The sequence below is a fragment of the Rana temporaria genome, chromosome 2 (genome assembly GCF_905171775.1).
Source record: "Rana temporaria chromosome 2, aRanTem1.1, whole genome shotgun sequence".
In the NCBI taxonomy this organism is placed as follows: Eukaryota; Metazoa; Chordata; class Amphibia; order Anura; family Ranidae; genus Rana; species Rana temporaria.
In genome coordinates, this window is record NC_053490.1 from 356,322,044 (window position 1) to 356,336,915 (window position 14,872).

Sequence of the window (14,872 nt, forward strand, 5' to 3'; positions counted from 1 at the left end):
CCTTGCACGTCGGGCTCGCCTATCGGGTACATGACAGCAGCACTACAATGGAGGCCACAAATAAAGGGGGATATAGGGACTAGGCTAGGTGTGTTTAGCCACAAAATAGAATGCTGGACAGGTTGGCTATATAAAAGATGCATGTAGGCCCCAAAAAAAAAATATAAAAAGTACAGCATGCATGGAGACAAAGGGAACATTCACAGCATATTACAAACAGGTTAATTAGGGACTGTTTGAAAAAACAAAAAATAAGGCATGCAATACATACATAGTTTGTGCATTTAAAGGACACCACTTACCTTAACATAGTCCTACTGCAGAACCTGAATTATGGCAGAACAGGTATCCGGGATTAAGAGGCCCAGAGCCTGGGGGGAAATGCCCGTCGAGAACTTCAAGTCCTGCAGACTTCTCCCTGTTGCAAGGTACTGCAACGTAGCAACTAGCCACTGCTCAGCAGTGATGGCTTCCCGCATAACGGTGTCCTGCCTGGTGATATATGGCGACACCGAAGCCAAAAGCTGCTGAAATACGGGGTCAGACATCCTGAGAAAATTCCTGAAATCATCAGGGTTGTTTTCTCGGATCTCCCGCAGCAGAGGCATATGAGAGAACTGGTCCCTGCGAAGAAACCAGTTCTTGGTCCACAACCTCCTCCTCACCCTGTTCATGGACCGGAGCCGGGATGCAGCACACATTCGAACAACAAGCACAGCACGATCTCGGCGACGAGAATGTACACGCAACATGGCTAGAAAACGGTCGTCAAATCAGATCGGACTAAAAAAAACACCCTGAAGAACAGAAAGGCCTCTGAAGAACGACCTGTAAAACAGAAACGTGCACACAAGAACGCACTGCCAAAACAAATACGTTCTGAATACAAGCACTGTAAGACAAATACGAACCCAAAAGCACAAACTGTACGACAGAAAACGAAATTTAAAGCATAAAGACTGAAAAGCGCGAATCGTCTCTCACCAAACTTTTACTAACACGCAGCAACACGATATCAGCAAAAGAGGCCGTCTTCCGCATGGAAATGACCCTTTATAGTGCCGTTGTACGTGCTGTACATAACCGCGCTTTGCTAGAGCTTTTTGAAAAAACAATGGTGTGTATGATACATCGTTTTTTAAAATGAAGTTTGAAAAACTTCGTTTTTTTCATGCTCAAAAACAACGTTTTTTTACAAGACAAAAAACGACCATGTGTACGCGGCATTACACTTTTGAAGGTCCAGGAGCACCAGGACAATGTAAACATCCACAAAATGACCCCATTTGGAAAGCTGTCTATCAGGCATAATGAGTCTTTTGAACAGTTAATTTTTTTCCAGAAGTTTTTGGAAAATGTGGGAAAAAATATGAAAACACTTTTTTTACACAAAAGTTGTTAATTTAAAGAGAATTTCCAACACATAGCATGTAAATAATAAAAATTAAACCCCAAAATACATTCTGCTACTCCTCCTGAGTATTGCAATACCACATGTGTGAGACTTTTACACAGCCTGGCCACATACAGAGGCCAAACATGCAGGGACACATAGGGCTAGATTCAGAGACAGTTATGCCGGCGTATCAGTAGATACGCCGTCGTAACTCTGAATCTACACCGTCGTTAATTTAAGCGTATTCTGGAAACCAGATAAGCTTAAATTAGGCTAAGATACGAGCGGCGTAAGTCTCCTACGCCGGCGTATCTTAGGGTGCATATTTGCGCTGGCCGCTAGGTGGCGCTTCCGTTGATTTCGGCGTAGAATATGCAAATGAGCTAGATACGCCGATTCAGAAACGTACGTGCGCCCGGCACATTTTTTTACGTCGTTTACGTAAGGCTTTTTCCGGCGTGAAGTTAGTCAAACAAATAGCTGGCCTAGCCAATGTTAAGTATTGCCGTTGTTCCCGCGTCAAAATTTGAAAACTTTACGTCGTTTGCGTAAGTCGTCCATGAATGGGGCTGGACGTAATTTACGTCCACGTCGAAACCAATACGTCCTTGCGGCGTACTTTGGAGCTTAATGCACACTGGGATATGTCCACGGACGGCGCATGCGCCGTTCGTTAAAAACGTCAATCACGTCGGGTCACCAGTCATTAACATAAAACACACCCCCCTGTTCCACATTTGAATTACGCCGGCAGATTTACGCTACGCCGCCGCAACTTACGGAGCAAGTGCTTTGTGAATACTGCACTTGCCTCTCTAAATTGCGGCAGCGTATCGTAAATAACATACGCTACGCCCGCACACATTTACGTCCCCCTACCTGAATCTAGCCCATAGCATGCACATACCAAGAATTACACCCCAAAATACATTCTGCTGAGCAAAGGGTAAACAAAAGATTACCTGCGGTTTTATAGTGAAGTTGTCCACAGGAGGATAGCACTGGTCCAGACAGCGGGCAGGGACTTGGTCAGCAAAAGTGCAATTGTCCAGGCAACAGGCAGGAATGCTGTCTATAGTCAGTACAGGCAACAGGCAGGGATACTGTCCATATACATTTAGTGCAATCGGAGGTTGTCAACAGTGCCAACATTTTGGTCCTGGTAGTAGGCAGGTCCATGTGGTGTGGTCAGTTCATGCGACAGGCAGAGGCATGATGGCATAGATCCTACAGGCAGCAGGCTGAAGTAGGGCCTCGTTCAGGACAGAATGGGGACAGGGGTAGAGGCTTCTCCCATCCAAATCTCTTTGAAGCCTCCGAGTCTCCAGACCCTAATCTAGGAATGAGAAAACAAAAAAAATAGTTTTCTTTATCCTGAAAAACAATTCTGGAGCCCCTCACATATGTGAGACCCCTGTGTTATGAATCCCACTAGTCCATTGGCAGGGTACAAGATCAGTCCAAGAGGCAGGCAAAAAGCATGGTCAAACAGTCCAGGGTCAGTTCCAGATCAGGCAGAGGTATGTACAGAATCGGTAGGCAGAAGTGTGGTCGAATAACAGTTCAGGGTCAGTTCCAGATCAGGCAGAGATTTAAACAGAATTGGTAGGCAGAAGCGTGGTCGAATAACAAGCCAGGGTCAGTTAGTTACAGAGCAAGCAGAGGCATAAGGGATGTGAAGATAAATGGCAGGAAGTGAGGGTTATTGTGACGGTATCGGTATGATATCCCCGTCAAGCATTCCCTCCTCTCCATACAAGAACATCACAGGATCATCCACACGACTGAATCATCCTCAAGACTGATTTATTGGCAGCTTGCTGCTGGTTATAAATACAGTTTTACAAGCTAAATCCTTAAATCAAGGAACAATGGGAGCTCCACCCCCTTTTCACCCACTCTGGAGTTTCTCATACAGAATATAGCCAGAATATAGCCAGACAATTCGAAGCCGACCTGAGACACATTTTCTTTAAATAATGACATCAGGGAAGTTAATTACAAGGTGTACAGAACACATTAGCTGGGCAGCCTGGCACCGCATAATGAAGCAATCAGAATACATAACATGAGTCACCTCTAATCACAGTAAACAGGATTAACATCCCTTTGAAATAAGGAGCTAGCTGCAGACGGGTCATTAACATGTCAATAGCTTGTAACACGTGAATCCATTTTACCTCTAACCCACAATTTAACCAAGCAGGGAGATTTACACTGACATATCCTTCACAATGGCCCCCCTTTTTCTCCCTGCTCCGGCAAACCCGGTTGGACCTTCCCTGGTCCAGTAGGGTTGACGGGTTCAGAGCTTTTAGTCCGAGGTTAACTCCGTTTGGCGTGACTGACCTCCATTGGTAACTGCTTCCGACTCAGGTATGCCACCGGGTCGTCAGATCACACGCCGGTCAGTCCCCAAGTCTTTGTGCGATCTGCAGAGTCACCAGAAGTCAGTGTGAAGACGGCGAATGGGTCTGTGCGTCGCCGTCTAGGTGTCCCGCTATGGGAGGGGCAGGTTATGGCTCTGAAGTGACAATCACAGGAGATTCATAAAAAGGAAAAATTATATTTGTTGAAATGCTGTAGCACTGGTGCTCAGAGTCCGGGGGGGAATCAGAGCCCCATAAGGTCAGCCACCCCCTGCTCCCTCCGCAGCCGCCGGTTCTCCTCTTGGAGCTTCTCCAGCTCCATCTCCAGTTCAGCCTGGGGGGGTCAGCCTGCTGTGACCTCAGGTGGTTGTTCTCCTCCTCCATGCGGCTTATGCACTCCTCCAGCTCCATGTATTCACGGATCAGCTCCTGCTTGCTCATGTCCTGCAGGCTTTCCACGTGGTCCTTCATCATCAGGAACTGGGTGGTGGTGTAAGGGGCCACCGGTGGGCCCTTGGCGAACATCTCGGCCCGCATCTGGGGCGCCCGCTGCGATTCCATCTCCTCCAGTCGCTTCTTCTCCTCCCAGGTCCGCTGGTTATATGACTTCCAGGACCTCTTCTTCTCGGAGGGTAGCTGGCGGTGCCTCTTTCTGCCCAGCTCCCTCCAGGGCCCCTCCGGCTCATGGCTGTCGCCCATGACCAGCTGACAATGGTGTTCCCTGTTGTCCGTAATAACAGATTGTACCATGAGGGCTTCGTAAGGGGTGCCCAATGGTTCTTCCTGACCCAGCTCCTGGGGATCCCAAGCCGAGTCTACACAATTGGCTGCTGCTGGTGGGCGGTACCCAGGTTGAGACCAATTTGATCTGGTGTTGTCATTCAGGGGGCAATTCTGCTTGAAGTGACCCAACTGTTTGCACCGGAAGCAGCGTTGTTCGTTGTCCTCCTGGCGTGGATAGCGAGGGCTCGATGTCATCGGTCTGTTAGGCGGTTGGTATCTAGCGGCTGGTGGGTGTGAGGGCGCCGTTGGTCGTGGAGGTTGTACCCGTGGTGTGACCTGGTTTGTCTTGCGAGTATCCGCATATTCATCCGCCAACTTCGCGGCCTCTGGTAGAGTCATGGGCCTGCGATCTCTCACCCAATCTTTGACGTCCATCTGGATGTGATTGTAAAATTGCTCCAGGAGCATTAGTTGCAAAATGTCCTCTGCGGTGGTGGCCTGGCTGCTGTTAACCCAGTTAGAGGCCGACAGGGACAACTGGCATGCCCATTCCGCGTAAGAGTCTTTCGTGGTTTTGCGTGAGTCCCTGAACTTCTGTCGGTGGGACTCTGGGGTTACTGCATAACGAGCCAGGAGCACTTCTTTAACCCTGGCGTAGCTATGGATATCCTCATCTGGCACGGTCCGGAAAGCATCAGAAGCTTTGCCTGACAGTTTGCCTGACAATATTGCAACCCACTCTCCTCTAGCTATTCGGTGCAGGTTACATTGTCGCTCAAAATCTGCCAGGTAGTTATCAATCTTACAGTCCTTTTCATCAAAAGCTTTAAAATCGCTAAACGGGATCTTCCTTGTGTCTGCTGTGCTGTACTCACTGTTTGGAGAATGTGCGGCTGCTTGTTGGACTGCTGCCAGTTTTAACTGTAGCTCTGCATCTCTTATTTGTTTATCCTCCTTCGCTAACAGGTCCATCACTTTCGGCACCACATCCGGCATTGGGTTCGGGCCGAACCACGCTAGCTTCTCTCTCATTAGCTTGTTGGTTGGTGACTCCTCCTGAATCACTGGTGTCTCCATCTCTTGTACTGCTGGCGTTGCTGCAATCACGTTCTCCTGGTCTAGCTCCATTAATTCTGCTATGATGACCCGCTTGGTTTTGTTGCTAGCAATCCTTCCACGAACTTCCAGTAGTTCTTTTAAGCAGGGTGTAGCAGCCTTCCATTCACTGTTCCCAGTGTCTGCTTGGAGTCCTGGTGTAAGGGAGAGTAGAAGGGAAGATCCCGCTGCTTCCAACCAATTGTGACGGTATCGGTATGATATCCCCGTCAAGCATTCCCTCCTCTCCATACAAGAACATCACAGGATCATCCACACGACTGAATCATCCTCAAGACTGAATGCTGGAACCAAGACTGATTTATTGGCAGCTTGCTGCTGGTTATAAATACAGTTTTACAAGCTAAATCCTTAATCAAGGAACAATGGGAGCTCCACCCCCTTTTCACCCACTCTGGAGTTTCTCATACAGAATATAGCCAGACAATTCGAAGCCGACCTGAGACACATTTTCTTTAAATAATGACATCAGGGAAGTTAATTACAAGGTGTACAGAACGCATTAGCTGGGCAGCCTGGCACCGCATAATGAAGCAATCAGAATACATAACATGAGTCACCTCTAATCACAGTAAACAGGTTTATTCCTTTGAAATAAGGAGCTAGCTGCAGACGGGTCATTAACATGTCAATAGCTTGTAACACATGAATCCATTTTACCTCTAACCCACAATTTAACCAAGCAGGGAGATTTACACTGACATATCCTTCACAGTTATGTTTACCATACTTCACTAATAATTTACTGAAGTATGGTAACGATGGAAACAGTTAACTATGCAGAGGCCTAGTTGGGAAGGACATTGGGCACAATAATAAGTGGTGTCTCTTCTCACTCCTCCTTTGATGCACACCCGGTATTTTTCTGGTGTTTTTGGCCTGTTGGTCTGGGAGAGATTTTATCTGCACAGTTTACCCACACCCCACATTAGGCTTCCAATTTTTTGGGGGGAATTGGCTTTATTGCCTGTTAGATATATTGTGCTCGGAGACTATCCAGAGACATTTAAGACACATTGCATGTCTTGGGAAGGCGTTGTGTCGCATTTAAAAAATTTTTTTTTGTGTTTTTTTGCTTTGGTTTTGTTTCTCAAGCCCCTCCTACCCTTTTTCCTGCCCTCCTCCCCCCTTTTTTTCTCTGTCCTTGGGCTGTTCTCACTCAACAAGTTCATAATAATGACTATTTTCAATATGCTCCTTTAATGTGAAGGGTCTTAACCACCCTAATAAATGCTTGCAAACTTTTCAATACCTTAATAAGAGAAAAAATTATATAGTGTTTTTTCAAGAAACACATTTTCGTTCAGATGCTATTCCAATATAAATATAAATATTACACCTTGTGGTTTCATAGTACAAAATCCATATGCCAAATATAAAAGGTGTCTCAATCGCTATGCATAAGAATATGAAATAACAAGTTTTCCTGGAGATTCTAAATCTGACTCAAGGTTTATTTTTAAAAATAAGCTGTCTACTGTGGTTTTTAAAAATTTTGACACTTTTTTTGTGAAATTGTAGGGGTACAATGTACCCCATTACTAATTCACATGAGGGGGCCGGGATCTGGGGTTCCCCTTTGTTAAAGGGGGCTTCCAGATTCCGATAAGCCTCCCGCCCGCAGATCCCCACAACCACCGGGCAAGGGTTGTGGGGATGAGGCCCTTGTCCCCATCAACATGGGGACATCCTCCCCATGTTCAGGGAATGTGGCCTGGTACGGTTCAGGAGGGGGGCTGCTCTTTTCCTGCGACCTGCCAGGTTGCATGCCTGGATAAGGGTCTGGTATGGATTTTGAGGGGGACCCCTACACTATTTTTTTTTTTAATTTGGTGCAGGGTTCCCTTTAACCACTTCAGCCCCGGACCATATTGCTGGTCAATGACCAGGCCACTTTTTGCGATTCGGCACTGCGTCGCTTTAACTGACAATTGCGCGGTCGTGCAACGTGGCTCCCAAACAAAATTGGCGTCCTTTTTTCCCCACAAATAGAGCTTTCTTTTGGTGGTATTTGATCACCTCTGCGTTTTTTTTTTTTTTTTTTGCGCTGTAAACAAAAATAGAGCCACACATTTGAAAAAAAATGTATATTTTTTACTTTTTGCTGTAATAAATATCCCCAAAAATATATAAAAAAAACAATTTTTTTCCTCAGTTTAGACCGATACGTATTGTTTCGTAAAATATGTTTCGTAAAATAAGTTTAGACCTACATATTGTTTCGTAAAATAATATCGCAATAAGCGTTTATTGATTGGTTTGCGCAAAAGTTATAGCGTCTACAAAATAGGGGATAGTTTTATGACATTTTTATTAATATTTTTTTTTACTAGTAATGGCGGCGATCAGCGATTTGTATTGGTACTGCGACCATGGTGGACACTTCGGACACTTTTGACACATTTTTGGGACCATTGGCATTTTTATAGCGATCAGTGCTATGAAAATGCATTGATTGCTATAAAAATGCCACTGGCAGGGAAGGGGTTAACACTAGGGGGCGAGGAAGGGGTTAATTATGTTCCCTGTGTGTGTTCTAACTGAAGGGGGGTGGGACTGACTTGGGGAAATGACAGATCGCTGTTCATACATTGTATGAACAGACAATCAGGCATTTCTCCCCCTAACAGGACCAGGAGATGTGTGTTTATACACACAGCTCCCGGTTCTCGCTCTGCAACGAGCGATCGTTGGTGCCGGTGGTGATCGCGCCCGCCGGGGCACGCGCTTCAGAACCAGGGGCGAGCGGGGGGCGTATAGCTATGTGATCTCGCGCAGCCGAGCCGACTTGCCGCCGTATAACTGTGGCGGCTGATCGGCAAGCAGTTAATATTCATACCAGGAGAACAGGATGCCGGTTTGCGGAGTGTGCGTAGCGAGGCGGCATGTAAGATGTGAGATGCGGTGAGGTGTAAGCCCACGACCTTGCTACCCCTAGCAAACCCCTGGCAAACCCCTCCGCTTGAGCCCTGCAATGCAACCCTATAGTGCAAAACTCTGCAAAACCTGCAGACATCGCCGACATACCTGCCGGTAGGAGCCGGTCTCGGGGGTGTCCCAGAGACTTGCTCCAGCTGTTCGGGGGGTTTCCCAGGGGTTCCCCTGGAGTTCCTTGATGGTCCGGAGGTCGGTGGGAGCCTGTCGCTGCAGCCCTGAGATCCTGGCCCGCGATTGGAGGGCGGTGGTCAGCTGACCGGACCACGTGATTGGCCCAGCGAATCCCGGTGTGTCTTGGCCATAGAAGGGAGAAGGAGGCGTCTGGGACAACTGGTGGTCTCCCGGAGGTTCCCCCCTCACTCCCCCTTACCCCCCCATGGCATATTACACCTTTGCTGGATACAGGAGCAGGGGAAGGAAAGGAGATGTGCCCAATGTTTTTCAGCACTGAGAGTGGAGGAAAGCAGGTGTAAAAGTGTAAAGACAAGAAGTAAGGTTCCCTCAGCAGCCTGCATCTGACTTGTACGACGGAGGTGAAGTAGTGGAAACCAGCACGGGAAGGACGGAGTGAGTAACCCATTATAATAGTGGTGCATGGGTGCGTTATGCATGGAACTGAGTATCGATCCGTTAACCGATTAACTGTTTAACTGATTAACTGAAATCTGCACCAAGCACCATAATTGTATTCTCTCCCTCCCATGTACAAGGATGTGAGAGGGAAGGAATTGTTTTTTTTTTCTTCTCTCCTGATTGTGTAACAACAAAGAGCGGGCTGACCAAAGCCAAAGTTAAAGCCAGAAGGTCGGGACCAGTTAATTTCCTTTTCCTATATTTAGGGTACATTCTGCTGCTTTTTTGCCCATTCCCCTCTTTTTTTGTTGTTATTTTATTGTTTTTTCTGGGACTGCCGGGCGCAATGCTAATATATGGTTATTATATAACTTCAAGTCCCTTTTAAAGACTATTTAAGGACCGCTCCCCATCTGTGATCCATCTTTAAGAAATTAAAAATTTCCTTTTTTTCCCCCCTCAACAATAATGTCGGGGCCGCAATCTCTAAGGTCGGCAAAGGAGAAGGGGGATGTTGCTGCGGCTAAACTGGAAAAATATGTTCACTTAATAGAGCAAACCTCAAGTAAAAGCGTCTCATCATCTCAGGCACCCCAGGCCCTCACTAAAACAAACGCAGATAGAAGAAGTCAAGGCCAAGCAGTTGCAGCAGTAACCAAAACAACTGTTAATAAAAACATAGCCACGGCAGACACAGACCCAATAGTAACCTCCCCGCCAGAAGATGTCCCTACAATAAAAGATGTTTTTCTTGTGGTGAATGAATGTAAAAAGACAATGAAAGGCATAAAAGAGGAGACAGGAAATACAGAAAACGAATGAAAGAATATCGGAGGTGGAAGGGAGGATATCCCAAATAGAGGACGAATTGCACCCTTTCAAACAAGATGTTAAAGCGGTAGTTCACCCTCACTGACATGATTTTTCCATCGAGACAGGCATTGTAGCACGAGCTACAGTATGCCTGTCCCGATTTTTTTACCCCCGTACTCACTGTGTACTCGTACATTAAAGATTTCGGCTCCTGCGGGGAATGGGCGTGCCTATGGAGAGGGAGGATGATTGACGGCCGGCCCTGGCACGTCACTCTCCCCGAAGACAGCCGGAGTAGGTCTCGGCTCTTCACGGCGCCTGCGCACAGGCTATGTGCAGGCGCCGTGAAGAGCCAAGCCTATTTCGGCTATTTCCGGAGAAGCGTGACGCGCCAGAGCCGGCCGTCAATCATCCTCCGTCTCCATAGGCACGCCCATTCCCCGAGGGGAGTCGGTATCTTCGATGTACGAGTACAAGGTGAGTACGGGGATAAAAAAATCGGGACAGGCATACTGTAGCTCGCGCTACAATGCCTGATTTTATGGTAGAGGAAAAAAAAATGTTTTTTTTGGGGTTTATAGGGTGAACCCCCGCTTTAAGAACACGAAGACCGAAGTGGACAAATTTGAAGAAAAAATTGACAAATTAGAAAATAGACTTCGGAGGGATAATGTTAGGTTGGTGGGGCTACCGGAAAGATGTGAGGGGTCCAAGCTTATAGAATTCTTAGAAAACTGGTTTATAAAATTATTTGGTAAAGAGAGCTTTTCGCAGGTGTTTATGATAGAAAGAGCGCATAGAGTGCCTTTTAAACCACCCCCCTCCGTGGGGCGCCCAAGATCGATGCTTCTGAAATTTTTAAATTATCGTGATAAAGAGGCTTTATTGAGAAAGAGTAGAGAGATGGGGGATGTTTTATTTGAAGGCTCTAAAGTCTCATTCTATCCTGATTTCTCCCCTCAGCTACAGAAGCGGAGGGCGAGTTTCATTGAGGTTAAACGGAAAATGCAGAAGGTTAATCTCTCATATGCTTTATTATACCCAGCGCGGCTACGGGTGACAGCGCTGGGTAGGACATTTTTTTTTATACCCCTGGGGGTGCAGTATTATGGATGGAGGAAAAAAAAAGATCAATTATCAGCAGGGGAAGGAGGGGACACTTAGTTTATAGTTAGGGGAAGGGGGGGATTCGTTTATAATTAGGGGAAGGGGGGGGATTAACTTACAGAAGTAAAGGGGAGTGGGGGGTGGGGGGCTGGGAGGGGGGTTTGCACTCAAATGAATGAGAGGAATAGGTCAAGAGTGGAACACAGAGAGATGGTGTGATTGGCGATACGAGGGAGGAGCGTGGGGAGGGGAGGGGGATGGGGGGGTGAATGTAAGTATGGTAGTAGAGGAACCAGTCACAAAACTAGCCCCTAGGGGATACCTAGGAAGGTGTAGGAAGGGGATGGGGGGAGGGGGGGGGGGATCAACTTCAGGGTGATATTTCAGGGGAAAGGGGAAAGGGAGAATGGAAAGGATAAAACACATGTATTACAAGTTCACTAAATTGAAATCAGAGAAAATTATAGCCTTGCCTTATAAAAAAAAAAAAAAAAAAAAAAAAAGGAAGAACAAGGAGGTACCCCACTAGGTTGGGAATTGGTTATGATTTTTTTTTTTTTGTGTTCCCTCCTTTTTTTTTTTTTTGTGTCCACTTTCTATGAAGGTATGGGATTGTATGGACTTTCGATTGTAGAATGTATAAACGTGGGACTCAATGCAGGATAGAATATTAAAAATAGGATCTTGGAATGTTCGCGGGATGGGTACCCCAGCTAAAAGAGCAGTAGTATTTGATATATTAGATGCGCATAAAGCTGGTCTAATCTGCTTGCAGGAGACTCACTATACAAATGACATTAGAAAACAGATTCAGTATAGGAAATTTCAATATCAATATCATTCTGTCCATACATCTTATTCAAGGGGGGTGGCGATCCTGGTAAAAAGGGGAGTGGTGTTTACGTGCAAACGGGCCAGTATTGATGACGAGGGTCCTTCACTGTGTAATAGAGAACAGGGAATATATTCTTGCATTCTTCCACCATTTAAACTTGAGGTTATGTATAAGTTAATGGATTTTATGCTGGATAGACCCGGGATTCCTGTCATAGCAATGGGGGACTTTAACGAGGTAATAAACAAGAAAATGGATAGGTTCCCAAGGGTAAATGTACAGAATACCTCAGAGAGATGGCTGTACCAGTTTCTACAAGAGGCAGGTCTGTTTGATGTATGGAGGATGAGAAATCCAGAAGAGGCGCAGTTTTCCTGTTGCTCTAGTACCTATTCCACACTGTCCAGGATAGACCTAGTCCTGGGCAATGTGGAAGCTGCTCAAATAATTGGGGAAATAGTATACCAGCCTCGAGGGGTATCAGAACACTCCTTGGTGACAATAACGGTAAACCTGGAGGGGAAAAGGTCTGCCACGGTATGGAAAATAAGCCCACTATGGTTTGAATTAATGGGGGATCTGGAGGAGACTATGGTAAAAATAAAAGAATTTATAGAGTTTAACGAGGCAACTGCAACGAGAGGGGTGATGTGGGATACACTGAAAGCATTCCTTAGAGGTCAATGTATCCAACAAGTGGCGAAAGTAAAAAAGGTTTCAAAAGAATGGGAAAATAGGATTAGAAAGGAATTAGAGAACACCAAAAAGGAATATATTGAAAATCCTTCGGAGGAGAGGCAAAGAATATGGCTGGATAAGCAACAGGAATATAAAATAGAGTTGCTGAGAAAATCAGAAAATAAGAGTGTTTCAAAAACAAGCGGCATATGGGGAGGGGGAGGGTAGGAAGAATGCTGGCTCATTTAGTTAGAACAAATTCTACCCCATCCGCTGTTCCGGCCATTAAAAGAAGTAACAGATACATATCCACAAATGTCAGAGATTTTGGACACATTTAGAGAATATTATGATAAATTATATAGGTCTCAAAGAACAGCGGGGGGAGAGGAATTGGAACGTTTCTTTAGGAACCTAGAATTACCAACTCTCACGGAAATAGAGAAAGAGCAAATGGAGGCCCCCGATAACTTTAGAAGAGGCTCAGCTAGCAGTCAAACAGATGGCTAATCAGAAGTCCCCAGGACCGGACAGGCTTCTGGCAGAGACCTATAAGTACTATGGGAAAGTGTTGCTCCCAGAGCTTATAAAAGTACTCAATGAAGCCATGGTAGAAGGGAAGCTGCCCATCTCAATGACTGAGGCCATGATAATAGTACTGCACAAGGAAGGGAAGAACCCACTGGAAACCACATCGTATAGGCCCATTTCTCTCCTATGTGCAGATGCTAAAATTCTGGCTAAAATAATGGCCAGCAAGTTAAATAAAATAATTGCAAGACTTATACATCAGGATCAAACAGGATTTATTCCGGCTAGATCAACAAGTATGAACATCAGGAGGGTATTCCTTAACCTGCAAATACCCACAGAGAACAGTGGCAATAGGGCAGTAATGTCCCTGGATGTGGTTAAAGCCTTCGATAGTTTGGAATGGGGGTACATTTGGCATGTACTGGAAACTTTTGGGTTTGGTCCTATATTTATTGGATGGATTAAAATATTGTACAATGGCCCCAGTGCAAAAGTTAGAGTTAACAACGAATATTCAGCAAGTGTAAAGATGGAGAGAGGCACTAGGCAGGGGTGTCCTTTGTCACCCCTGCTCTTTGCCCTGGCAATGGAACCGCTAGCCACTGCTATAAAAAGGGACAGGACAATGAAGGGATTGGTGAGACCGACTGGAGAGGAGAGAATTGCTCTATATGCAGACGATATCCTCCTCTTCCTTGGTGACACGGGTCACTCCATTAGGCAGGCAATGACTATTTTTGGGGAGTTCGGCAGCATATCTGGACTGGTAATAAACAGGGAGAAATCTGCTTTAATGCCGGTAGATCCAATGAAGAACCAGATCCTGGCTGAGATTCCACAGTTGGAGACAGTGGGGAAAATGAAGTACCTAGGAATAGTCATTGCACAGGATCTCAACAAATACATAGAGAATAATTTGGCTCCACTGTTGCTTAAATTTAAAAATAAAATTGGTATCTGGCGGCACCTACCACTGTCGGTCGCAGGGAGGTGTAACCTGATTAAAATGATGTGGATGCCACAATTGTTGTATGTATTACATAATGCACCAATATGGATACATAAAAATGGTTTAGGAATATAGACACTCTGTTAGAGAATTAATCTGGAAAGGAGGACAAGCCAGAATAGGGTTGCAGACTCTGCAGCTGCCAATGAGGGAGGGGGGAATGGCAGTACCACACCCACGCTGCTATTTTTTGGCAGCACAATTGCAGCATCTCGGAGTAAAGACAGAATTAGGAGGAGATATAAATGGAAGTTTAATGATTCAAGGGGCCCCCCATAAAACAATTATAGAGGTGCTGGAGGCCAATTCATTTATTAATTTAACCCTACGGTCAAGATGGCAATTAAAGTATGAAGCCGTAAGCCGTAATGACAGTTGAAGGACAGGTGGGAGTGACAGAGAATGCACCATTGTGGAACAGGAACCTCTGTGAGTTGGAGACAGTGGGAGAAATTAAAGAATGGGCAGTAAAAGGAATAGTTAGACTGGCTCAGTTATATGAGGGAAGTACCTTAAAAACGTTCGCTACCTTAAGAGAGAAATATGAAATCCCTAATTACACGTTCTATAGGTATCTCCAAATTAGGCACGCGTTAAATGCTCAGTTTGATAGAGTGGGACCAAACTGGATTAGGACTCGAGTCTCTCAAAAACTAGGCGGGGGGATGGAGAAGAAACAGTTTATCTCTGAAATTTACCCATATATATGCGAGGGAAATATTGAGGGACCAGAGCAGCTTAAAAGTAGAAATAAATGGGAGGAAGACCTGGGAATTATAACG